General features: G+C 49.1%; 1 protein-coding gene across 1 annotated transcript in view; it reads right to left on the reverse strand.

The window, feature by feature from the left end:
* The window catches only part of Cdh23 (cadherin related 23), a 380,451-nt gene that overhangs the window by 287,571 nt on the left and 79,813 nt on the right, over positions 1-13,067 (reverse strand). The window lies entirely within an intron of this gene.

Raw genomic sequence — 13,067 nt, forward strand, 5'->3', positions numbered from 1 at the left:
CCAAGACTCTTTCTGACAGGGTCTGGTTCCTGTCCTCAAGAAGAAGACCAGAAGGTAGGGGTCACCCTCATCAGGATGTAATGCTCTGGACATAGGCCATCCTAGGCATCAGGGTGGTGCCGTATAACCTAGCTCAGAAGGTTGATATAGAATATCTTGTCCTGGGGCTCCCTGGTTCCTGAGTGGCTTTCAAAGAGGAGGAGCCCATTGTCCCATTTAACCAAGATGAAGAGGATTCTGGCACAGGAGGATTCTTTCAAGTCCCCAAAGCTCCAGAATAGCTGGGATAGCTGGTCACCTTAGTCTCAGGAGGCCCTTAAGTCCCTAGGAGCTGGAGATGCAGTGTGGAGGCCTCTGAAGGGAAGATCTGGCATCGCCATCTCAGAGTCTTGGATTGGGCAGCTCCCTTTTTTAAGGGTTCAGTTGAACCTGCAAAATGGGACGGGCACTATCTGGTCTCCAAATACTGATGTTCGTATTTAGCTGAAGCCTCACAGAGCAAGGTAAGGGGAAAAAGGAGGGACTATGGGTCTGTGACTTGGGAGTTTCTTCAGGAAGCAGATAGCAGATCAGCTCTACCAACAGTGACCACCAACACTTGTGAGCCCTGAGCAGAGGCAGGCAGGGAGCTCCATACGCCATACTGTCTGCCTTGGAGCTTTTAAGGCACTAGCCAGTGACGCCATTATTTCCCACAGTCTTGTGGTTAGCAGAAAGCAGAGCTGCACTCCATAGCTCAGGCTGGAGATTCAGTTCTTCCACAGTAAGCAAAAATTCCACAGAAATGTTCCTGTCAGGCCCTAACCAGGATCCCAAAATGGGAAGGTTTTTTTTTCCCCATTCACTTAAATTTTCTCATTAAATCCTCCTATAACTTTGTCTGGTGGTCATTATTCTACCCATTTTATAGATGAGGACACTGAGATTTGGGGAAGGAACATAGCCTCTCCCATTGTCAGACAACATTTGTGGTGATGAAGGAGGTGAGAGATGAGAGAGAGCATGGAACAAGATCAGAATAGCTTGGAGACAACTTTCCCATCTCACAGAGGGAGGAGCCAGTTAGCAAATGCCTGGTTGAACAGTGGGTGATAGGAAGCACATGATCACGTCTCTGAATGCCTACATGCCTCGCTCAGTGCCTTTTTTGCCTAAGTCAGAAGGGTGGAGTGTGTTGAAGACACGGGTAAACCAAGCTGACCTTCCCAAAGATCAGATCTTGTCTGAGGGCCAATTGGGAGCCGAATGGACCATACAGTGTATCCTAAAAGATACACTCTAAAACTATGCAGACATTTCCAGCCTCAACTCCTAGTTTCCATGAATAGACATTACATACATCATATCTATATCTCTATAATGATGTAGATAGATAGATAGATAGATAGATAGATAGATCATACATACATACTCATATATACATACATGCACACACACATATTGTCATCTCTCTGTTATCAGATTTGGGAAGCAAAGAGCTGATTTCCAAGCCTTGGGCCAATTCCTCACAGGAGACAAGAGCCCCTCATTCTCCATAGTACAAAGATCTACACTGCAGCCCTCAGAAAACTGGCCTCACCTGCCAGCTCCATCCTGATCCAGGTAGAGGGCTCAGTGAGGCTAAGCTCTGGCTGGCCAAGGGGATTGTGGGAAGGCCACATCAGCCCTGCAGCCAAGGTCGTGTGACTGAACCTGATATCCCAAATGGCTTTCCCAGGCTTGACACTTGGGTCCTCCCAGGGAGGGGGGGCACTGGGCAGGATAGGGATGGGGCCATCAGCTGCTGTCACCCACCCTGTAATTTCCCAGACTTTTATCCATTTTCTCCTCAATTATGCGCTGCTCAAAATGCTCTTTTGTGGCTTCCTCACAGGCTCTTTCTAGCTCACGCCTTCTTGGTGTCCCAGGTAATTGCTAGTGGCCTTTTCTAAGCGCACTAATTAAAGGTGCTGATTTAATATTATATTTAAGACAAGACACCCCACAGTTTTCCAGCTGGGCACCTCCTCCCCCGCCCAGTGTTCTTGGCTGCACCATGCAAGTGGCCAGAGATGGCTCCTCTGGAAAACACGCAAGCTGCCCTACCAGCAATCTCTGGCCATATTGTCCCTGCAGAAATCAGGTCTGTCTGTGGGACTTGGCTCAAGCCCAGACCCCCAGGATCATCCCTTATAGGATTACCATCCCTGGCTGTGAGACCTTGTGGTACAAAGGTCCCACAGCTTTGGTCCCCACATTAAGATAACAGCATCATGGATATGGAATATTTGGTGTGATTTAAAACAAACAAACAAAAAAATCTGGTGGGCTTAGGATGCAGATCAGTGGACAGAGCACTTGTTTGCCTATATGCACAAGGCCTGGGGTTGTATCCACAGCACAGCACAGCACAAAGCAAATGTGGTGGTGCATGCCTATGAAGCACCTGGGACATGGGGAGAGGACAATTGGGGGTTCAAGGTCATCCTTGGCTACACATCAGATCTGAAGTCAGTCTGGGCTACACAAAACCCTGTCTCATCTATACACAAGCAAAATAACCACTTCACAAAATTCAGCATCTTCACAATCCAAAGTGTACAATCTGGTACCTTCTGAGTCATTCATGGTGCTGGGCAACCATCTTGCATCATCTGTGAAGAAAACTGTCCTCATCACACTTCTTGGTCTCTGGTTTCTGCACTTCCACTTGCATCTCTTGCCTGCCCTGGATGTTCACATCAACAGAACCACAGTCTGTGGCCTTGTGTGTGGCTTTCAGTCAGCATCATCTGTAAGGCTGGTCCATGCTGGTGTCTGTATTAGAGCTGATGTTCACATCAACAGAACCACAGTCTGTGGCCTTGTGTGTGGCTTTCACTTAGCACCATCTGTAAGACTGGTCCATGCTGGTGCCTGTATTACAGCCCTGCTCCTTTTGATGGCTGACTAATTTTCTCTTGTGTGGATCTAACACATCCTATTCATACGCTCCTCAGTCAGCAGAGGTTTGGGTTATTTCCCACTTAGGGCTATGAATGCTGCAGATCTAAACATCTCTGTATAAGATATTGTTTGGATTCTCATTTTAAATTGTTCTTCGTGTGTTTAGGAGTAGATTTGCTGGGTTATCAAGCCATTCTATATCTAACTTACTGAGGAATCATCAAGTGGGTTTGTACCATGCCTGTACCATTTTATTTTCCCACCAGTAGTGGATGAAGCTGGAGTTCTTGTTTGGTGGAAAGGTGTCCAGTGATTCATAGGTGCTGGGGCTTCTGAGGATGATGTGAAAGGGGCTGGGGATGTCCACAACAGCTGCAGCTGGTGCTGTGTCTCCCTCAGAGCCACACCCCCCACACACACCAGCCTAGTCTCCCATGGTCAGACTCCATGATTTTCACCAGAGTCAACCCATGCCATTCATGGGCCAGAAGGGCCTCGGAATCAATCCCTCTGGTGCTGGGACTCAGTGACTGGCTATGGGAAATGACAGATAAAGATGAGAGGTGGTGGACATGCATCCCAGTTCCCTTGGCTCTCAAAGGCACATCTCTGAGGCTTCGACACTGACATCTGTCACTTCTAGTGATGACAAGGTCCGTACTGTGGTTTGGATGTGTCCTCTAAAATGTATGTGTTTGCAGCTACCCCTCATTCATATTTGCTGGTATTTGGGGATGAGGTCTTCAGGAAGCCATCAGAACCAGATGAACTCAGGTCCTTGAAAAGGCATTAATGGCTTCACAAGGATGAGATCCCCGAGCTAACACTTTGTCTCTCTCACCATGTGATTTCCCCACCATGTTATGATGCAGGGTGAAGACCCTCACTGTATGTGGGCACCAAGCTCCTGAACTTCTAGCCTTCAGAAGGGTAAGCTAACTGACCCTCCCTTCTTTATAAGCTGGCCAGTCTGCGGTAATCTATTACAGCATCAGAAATTCCATCTGGCCCTACCTCATATCCTCACCCCTTTCCTACGGTTTCTGGGGTCTCCTCCCTAGTCAACCATCTGCTTTTAACTACTCATCACAAGGTCTGTTTCTGAGAAAACAACCTCAGAGACTGTGCATCTGAGCCATGGTGGGTATGTGCTACTGCTGGACCCTGCTAGACCAGCTGGCTGGTGGGGCGCAAAAAACACAAACCCCTAGACAGTGCCCCCACCCTCTCTTTAGGAGACTGATGTGCAGTCAGGTGTAGAAGTCCTGGTGTGGTTTATTGCAGGCCCATATTCAAATATTTAACAATGGGCGCAGTACAGGAATCTACCAATCAGAGCAGACGCTGGCCATAAACAATGGAGCTCTGAGTGCTGCCGGTAAGTCAGCCTGGTTTATGGCTCCCGCTTTAGATGCAGAGGGGGACCGCTCCAGGTCTGGCATGATTCAATGGCTCAGACTCAGGCCTCCTGGCTCAATCAGTGTAGCTAGAGGACTTTCTGCACTTGGCTTCCCATCCTACTGAGCCATCTCCAGCTTGTGCTGAGCCAGGCTGGGACTCTGACTAACCTCAGGGTGGAAGGACTTAAAGATTGAGTCCTCATGGCAAACCCACTTCCATAGCAGTTTTCATGATGGTCAAGAGGTGAAGCAGCCCACGGAGCCGTGGATGGATGGATGGATGGATGGATGGATGGATGGATGGATGGATGGGTGGGTGGGTGGGTGGGTGGGTGGGTGGATGGATGGATGGATGGATGGATGGATGGATGGATGGGTGGATGGATGGGTGGGTGGATGGATGGATGGATGGATGGATGGATGGATGGATGGATGGATAAGCAAAACACAGCCTAGGCAGCCAATGGATCATTGAGTTCTGAGAAGGAAGGAGGTGCTGACACCTGCTATAGCATGGATGAACCTTGAGATGCTGTGCTAAATGAAATAAGCTAGTCACACAGTGACAAATAGTGCACAAGCCTACTTCTCCCAAGTACCTCATGAAATAGAATGCCAGTGTTCAGAGGCTGGGAAGAACAGAGGAGGGCAATTTACTGTTTTACGGGCACAGCGTTGAGAGTTTCAAGACCGGGGTGTCCTGGAGACTACTGACAATCTACTGAACCATAGTCTTACACTGACGAGGGGATTCTATGTTGTGCGTATTTTAAATTTAAAATTTTTCTTCTGCTGCTTTCCTGTGTGTGTTTATGCGTATTTGCATGTATGAGGACACATGTGGGCAGGGGTGCACATGGGTGCCCTGTACGTTGGAAGCCTGTAGTTGATATCAGGATTCCTCCTTCATCCCTCCTCCACCTCATTGGAGGAGGCAGGGTCTGTCGATCAAACCCGGAGCTCTCAGATATGACTAGTCTTGCTTTGCTGAGGATGCAGTCTCGGCCTTCTGAGGCTAGAATTGCAAGAAGGCCGCCATGCCTACCTGGCATGGGGTTCCGGGGATCGGGACTCGGGACCTTATGCTTATGCAACAAATGCTTGAGCCAATGAGCCATCTATCTCCTCAGCTCACAAGATTTTAAAGGTAAATAAATAAATCAGACTATCCCAAGGTTCTAGTGATCTTCCCCAATAGGACAGACACCAATGGGTCAAACCTCTCTGCCCCACTGCCTTTGACTGCTCTTGAGTGGGCCAAGTTTATGGCCCTGCTTCAGCTGGGACCACTGCCACCTGAAGTCACCCAGGCCCAGACTCCACGTTCACCTCCCAGCAATTGTCAACCTCTCAGGGCCTACCTCAAATGTTCTGTCATCCAGTATTTCTACCCACAAGGATGCCAGGTCTCTCTGTCCTCACAGTGCCCCATCTCTGAGCATTCACCTGTCTTGTCGGCTGCCAATCTCAAAGACATTCATTCCCATCAGCTCTGGGGGAAGCAGCAAACCTGGCTGTCCCATTCCCTCCACCTGCCAAGCAACGGGATCCCCACATCACTCAACCGAATCTTGAGTCCTGCCACATTCAGGAAAGGAGAAGAGAGGAAGAGTCCCCCACAGAACCTTCAAGCCATGGAGAGAAGAGAGTGAGGACCGTCAGATACTGATTACTACACTAATGGGTAGGATAGCACAAGGCTAATCACACCTAATAAAGTCCAAATCAGCAGCACTTGACCTGGGATGCTGGAACTGATGCCTACATGGCTGGGAAGCTAGTCTCCTACATACTGGCCTTGGATTCTCTCCTAAGGGCTGTACAATCCTTCCTGTCAAGCCAAGTGTCCTGCTCTTGGGACAGTGTACCTCTCCTAGAGGTAGGGATTCCCTGAGCAGGCACCTAAGGGCTATTGGGAAGCACAGAGCTGGGGACATGTCCTCTACTGTGGCCTCAGCCCCTCAGCAAGCCAATTGCTTCTGCCTTCCAGGCAAGGGGGCGGACAATCACAGCTTCCTGAGCCCCTGCTGGGTCCCTGCTGATGGCCCAGATGACTGTTATTACTGTTATTGTTGTTATCTGCACCAGAAGGGAAGGGCTGCAGATCTCTGCCTGCCTGGTGAGGGGAGGGCCAGAAAGTCAAGTTGGTGGCAAGCTGCAAAAGCCTTTAAGGTTTTAGCTAAGGAAAAGGCTGCAACCCACACAGGGGCTATGCAATGAACACAGGGTGTGAATATATTCTGCCTTGTCAAAGCAATGTCCAGAAGCCTATCTGTGATTGTCCCCACAACATTCAAAGTAACTTTTCTCATCATGTTCAATGCTTTCCCAAACCATACAACCCTCTCCCACCCTCCGCCCCAGCCAATTACATTTTCATTGCACTGTGGGTCAGTCTGCCAGGCTACTTGCCAACCTTCATGAGCACACTGTGGCCCACATGCCCCACTACATGCCTCTGAGATCTCACACAGCTTCCATATACCTCAAGCCTCTCTGCCATCTGCCTCTCTGGCTCTGTGCTCCCAGATCCATTGCTCTCATCTCTGTGCAGCAAGCAACAGGTCCTCACCCTTGAATGTAGAGACCGATGCTCTAGGACAGGTTGGCATGGCCCCTTTAATCCCTCAGAACCCCCCCCTTCAACTACTGTAGCCCTAGAGGCCAGCGAGCTATTCCGACTGAGCCCTTTCCCATGCAGACATTACTAATCAACCACTATCTACTACAGTCAACTGCAGAACCCTTCCCAACACTGGGCTCCATGCACTCACTATAATCAACCTTAAAAGACATATGAAAGGCAATCCCCTGCAATCTGTGACATGCAATGCCTTTACGTCAGCTATTACCCATTGCCTCTCCCCATCCAGGGACCAAGGATCTAGCTATCTGCCCCTACCAGGGGAGTCAGAAAGGACAGAGTCAGGCTAGGAGTACAGAGGTCACTTCAGAAACGGGACTGATTATGGCGAAAGCACCCCCTTTTACCTCACAGAGGGAAGAGCAAGCTGGGAAGTTAATCTGAATGGTGCTGGGGTGAAGCTATGCAGCCACAATTCCAGAGCCATGGGTTATAGCGAGGGCCTTCTGAGAATAGGTGTGTACTTGTGCCACTAGTGACCAGAACAGCTGCACTAACACCCCCCCACACACACACACACACATACCCTACACACAGAAATAGGAACCCAGGCTATTCCCTGACCTGCCTTGGTCTCTGGTAAAGCCACAGCTGCTGCTCCCCATCTCCTGGGTCGGGACACCCCTCAGAGTCAGGTGGCCTTGCAGCTTGTAATCTCATTTGTCTCCCTCTGGGATCAGACAGCCTGTTAAGTGACTTCACGCATTTGTCTTAGCTCCCCCCACCCCCCACCTCCCAGCCACAGCCAGGCTCCTTCCTCTCTGCTCCCCTCTGGAATCCTGAACTTGGTTTGACCTCAGAGCCTTTATCTTATTCTAAGCCCTATCTCTACCCACCTGGGAAGCTGAGGCAGCCCAGCTTCCTCTGGGTGGCAATGGCACACACCCTGCAGTCCCCAGCAGAAATCCTCACCTGGGGGTGGAGGATGGGGGGTGGGGGGGGGGGGAGGGGGAGGGCGAGGAACCAGCCCTGTGTCAAGACACCCCCCCAAACCCCACCCACCCCCATACCTCCACTCCCAGAAGCAGCTCTTCTGAAACTGCCCGCACCAGTCAGAATGGACTCTTTGCTGTCTAAGGGAAGAAGGTGTGCACACACCCGGCATTGTACTCAAGAGTTGCTTACTTCTTTCTACCCAGAGCCCTCCATAAAAGAGTTACACCTGCTACACGGGTAAGAAAACCACGGTTGGGGGCGGGGCAACGTGATCTATCTTTAGGGGAGTGAGGGCTTGGACTCAGGACAAAAAGGCCCAGTTAATGTTTTGGGAGCAGGGCTGTCTCCAGGATTCCCTGCATTCAGACAGAGCCAGCAGGGGATGGAATTCATCTGGATGCTCTGGTTCCCTCTTGGCCCCTTGCTGGGAAAGGTGCTTACCTCTCTGAGCAGCTCCTCCTTCACCAATACCAGGGAGGACCTGGAGTCAGTGACCAAACCATAACAGTCCTTGGGGAGAACAGAACCCAAGCTTGGTATTGAGAGTCACCTGCCCAGAACAGCCCCAGGCAGAGGGTGAGGTGGGCTGCCTCACAGTTTAACAAGGAAAAGACTTTGAATGGAATACCTGACTCCAGATGGGGCTCTTGCCACCTGCCACACATTCCAGTTCTTGATGGGGCCCAAGAAACTCCCAAAGGAAACAGGGCTGGGAAGCTCAGTGACAAGACCACTGACACTCAGATTGGTCTCTAGGCTCCAATGTACTTTTTGCTATACCACATTATGGTCAGAGCCAGTTGACATGCCTACCCTATTTTGCTCTGTTGGCCACATCTCATGCCATGTCAACACAGGTACTTGACATTGGAAAACAGACCCCATGGGTGACCCTCCCCTCTACCAAAGGTACAACCCCTTGCTGCCAGGGGAACAGGGAAACGGGTTTCTCTTTTCTTTTTGTCCAGAACCAGCAGGTAGAGCATGAGATGATCATGAAGTAATGCTAGAATGTTCTGTCTGACCTTCTCAAGTCCTTGCAGTTCCAAGGCCCTCGGGAATGTGTGTAGGGGATGGGGGGATGGAGTCCTTTCTTAAGGCCAGAGAGCCAAGCAATAGTTACCAGATTTAATAACAATGATAAGAGTGGGCTATTTTTCCCCTTCTCCTGAAACTTTTCAATTCATTGAACTGTTCAATTAACTTTACAAAAGGAAATGTGGAAAAATGATGGCAAATTGAACTTGACATTATCATTAAAATAAACAGAGCACTGCGGGGCCCCGTTAAAGGCTGGCAAAGACAGTCTAAACACTGGTGGCAGGTTCAAGCTGGCTCTTTCCTGCTCAGAGGCCACCCTGCTGATGCCCTGCTACCAGGAGCTCAGGAGAGAGTCCCCACTCACAGTTCCTACACTTAGGATCAAGGCTGGCCATGGGACCCTCACTGATACCCCTAAATGTGACCATAAGAGAGGGTGTCCAGGGCTAGGTAGATTCTGGGGCCCCACCCTCCAAGCACGGGGTCAAACCTGAGTCTATGATGAAGGCCAGCCTATCAGTCAGCAGTTGGTTCCAGACTCACTGTCATATCAAAACCACCTAGAGTCAAATAATGCCTATGTATGTCCCACAGCTTTAAGGGTAGATTCATAGTCTGGGGCAAGGAGTCAGATTCCCAGGAAGCACTTCCACTGAGGAGCTGTGCTGGGGGCCACAGCCTTAAATGGCATTTTCATTTTTCCCACAGGGAGGCCAGACACCTCTATACTCTCAACCTTGTAGGTAGGTCTCTAGCCATAGTAGGGCACCCAGACCAATCCACAGGCATGGCAAAAATATATACGTGATATGTGTCTGTGTGCATGTGGGCATGTGTGTTTGTGTGTGTAACGTGATCTTTATTGTGTCCAAACTTTTCCAAATCACCTGGTTTAAGGCAGCAAATCTTGACCTGATTCTATTTTTGCGTTACCTGGGGAGTGTTTGCAAGTGAGGTAACCCAGGCCCTACCTGCCAATGGACTGGTACATTAACCCCTGGGTGACTCCCTCAGGGTAACACAAAGGCTTTCAATGTGCCATGGGCCTCAGACTCACAGGAGCATGTTTTTAGAGCAGACTAGTGGTTTTTGTAGAGCTTCTGGATGCATCTCTAACTAACTCCCAGGTGGTACTAAGGCTGCTGCTGGTCCTGGGCCATGACTCTAAGAACCCCTGTAGCCCAGGCTGAAGGCTGAGTTGTTTCAACTCCTTCTTGGAGGCAATTTGGTTCTTGGAAATGTATACCTTACAATATGGCTTCCCAGACCTGTGCTCTTCAGCCCCAGCTTCTCATCAACTCCCCACAGCAGAAGAGACAAGATGTGTACATCCAGATGCAGGTAAGACACCTCCCCCAACCCCTCCCCTGCTGGAGAACCAGAGGAAGGCCCCCCAGAAATCACCTCGTTTCAGAGGAGACTCGTAATTACCCACGATGATCACAGAACCATTCATTCTGCCCTAAAATTAATACATCACGTTGAGAATGATCTCGCACTAATTTATCACAAGATTTATGAAACTTGCACTTTTTCTAATGAGATTTATGCAAATGCCGCTCTTGCCGCTGTTTGTGTTTTTAAAAGTTTTGACAGGGAAGAGAAGGTCCAGTGCAGTTGGAGGTGGTCTTGCCCTGACTCAAGGGCTCTGACGTGGGGGTGGGGGCTCCACAGCCACTGGTGTCCTTTGAGACGACCTCAGAAGACAGGATTTCTTGTCCACGTAAACCTTGAGAAAGCTGTATCTTCTCCAGCCCCCACCCCTTAATGTTGAGTATTACTGTAATAGTGGTTCTACGAAGTCCTGCAGGGAAGACCCTGGGGCCATCCCCAGTCCTTCCACAACCCCGGCATACCCTTTATCCTCCTGTGCTTGGGTCCCCATCCTTGATCAGTTCCTTTGCTGCTCAGGTGAGGATCTTTACAGGTGGGAAGCTGAGTCTCTCACCCAATCGGGGGCCTTTGGGGTGCCCAGACTGACAAAGACCTACAGCTCTGATCATCCCCAGGTGATGGAGGGGCCCATGTAGCAAAGCAGGCACCCAGGACACAGGAGGGAAGGTGGCACTCCCTCTCGGGTACTGTCCCTGTGCATGCAGGAGTTTGGCATGTTATAGGAGTTGATATGCCCTGGGATCCTCACTTACCTCACCCTAGTCCTGACTTCACCATATTTATTAAGCATCTACCATATGCCAAGCACTCTGTTAAGCACTATGCACAAACCACCTCGTCTAGTACTTAACCCCAAACATGAGACGGACATACTCCCACAAGCAGAGAAAGAAGACAGATTTAGCAACTCGCCCAAGATCACACAGCTAGGAAGAGGTGGAGTCAGGATTCAAACCGAGGCTGAGCTGATCCTGAAGACAATGTTCTTATCCAGTCTGAGCCCAAATGACTGTGCAGTTATCCAAAACATAGGTTAAAGCAGGGCAGTAAAGCTAAGTGTGGATAGTGGGACATGCTCAGAATTGTGAACTCAAGGTTAACCTGTACTATATAGTGAGCCCCTGCCTTGACAAAAACAGAGTGAGGGGTATAACTAGTTATAGAGCACTAGCTGAGCATGTGCCAGGTTCTGCATTCAATTCCTGGCACCATAATAAGTAAACCAACAAACAGATAAATTTAAAAAAGGCATGCATGTAGGATATGATCTTCAAAGGCCTCTGAATGGCTAAAAGTCCTACAACCAAATGCATACATGACATTCCAAGTTCATGCAAAGGAAATGTCTGGTCAGGCCCTTACTCAGGGACAATGTGTTTGCATTTGCATGCTGACGAAGTTGGTTCTTAGATGTTTTCTTAGTTACTCCAAGACATAACACAGACAATAAAGGAGCAAATGAATCTGTGCTCTGATCCCCACAAAAGGGAAAAAAAATCAAACATTCTCTGAAAAGTAAGAACTTACCCCATTTTGTCCCTTCCCTCAGTCCTGTCAGGGACAGAGTATCACTAGAGGATGCTGCTCAGGGTGATGTGTTCAATGATGTGCCCAGGAAGGGCTGAAGGATGAGTCACCCCAACGTGAGAAGGCAGGTACATATATAATAGATCTTATGAATATTCCATGCAAGTCATTATAATTAAAAAAAGATTTCGTGCTTAAAGGAATGCTTCCAAAAGTGTATTTCACGAATCATTAATTCCCTGGGAGGCTCACGGGTACTCCATGAGAAAAAAAAAAAATGTTCCTTGGTCAAAAAGATGTAGAGAACATTGCATTAGAAAAATAACCTGGGGCCAGTGAGATAGCTCAGGAAGGCTTGCTGCCAAGCCTGGCGACCCAAGTTTGATCCCCAGGATCCACACAGTGGAAGGAGAGAACCAATTCTTAAAGGCTGTCCCCTGACCTCCATGTAAGCACCATAGCATTGTGTGCTCCCCATCCCGTAAATAAACATTGTAAAGGATTTTAATGAAAAATAATCTAAATAGGATTCTTCCCTGCAGGACTTCGTAGAACCACTATTACGCTAGTACTCAATGTTAAGGGGTGGGGGCTGGAGAAGAAAGAAAGTGGATAAGAAAGCCTTGTGGTTTAAGAAAGATGACCTGGGAAAACATTGGGCCAGAAGCTTCCCTGACTATATGACTTCAGGCACATCTTTTCTTAGAATGAATGCATCAGGGGCAGAGCTGAATTAGACAAAGGAGTGGTTGGACAAAGGAGTTGAAGGATTGATGGATGGGTGGATGAATGAGTGAATGGGTAGATGGATGGGTGTAAGAGTGGTTGGATGCATGGAGGAAAGGGTAGATGGATGGATTCATGGATGGGTGGGTGGGGGTTGGTGGGTGGATGGATAGGCAGATGTACAGATGAGTAGAAGAATGGATGGATGGGAATGGGTGGGCAAATGGGTAGATGGGTGAATGAGTGATAGGTGAATAGGTGGATAGGTGGGTGAATGGGTAGATGGTGAATGAGTGGGTGGATGGGTAGATAAATATCAGATAGATGTGTGTGGGGGTGGGTGGATAAGGAAGTGAACATATGAGTAAAGGAAGAAATGCACCTCTCTTCTCATCCCAGGAGCACATCAGAACCTCTACCATGGAGGGACAGTGAATGGAGACTCAGTGACCATTCCCAAGACGTCTCCCTAC

Source organism: Onychomys torridus, chromosome 18 (genome assembly GCF_903995425.1).
Source record: "Onychomys torridus chromosome 18, mOncTor1.1, whole genome shotgun sequence".
Lineage (NCBI taxonomy): Eukaryota > Metazoa > Chordata > Mammalia > Rodentia > Cricetidae > Onychomys > Onychomys torridus.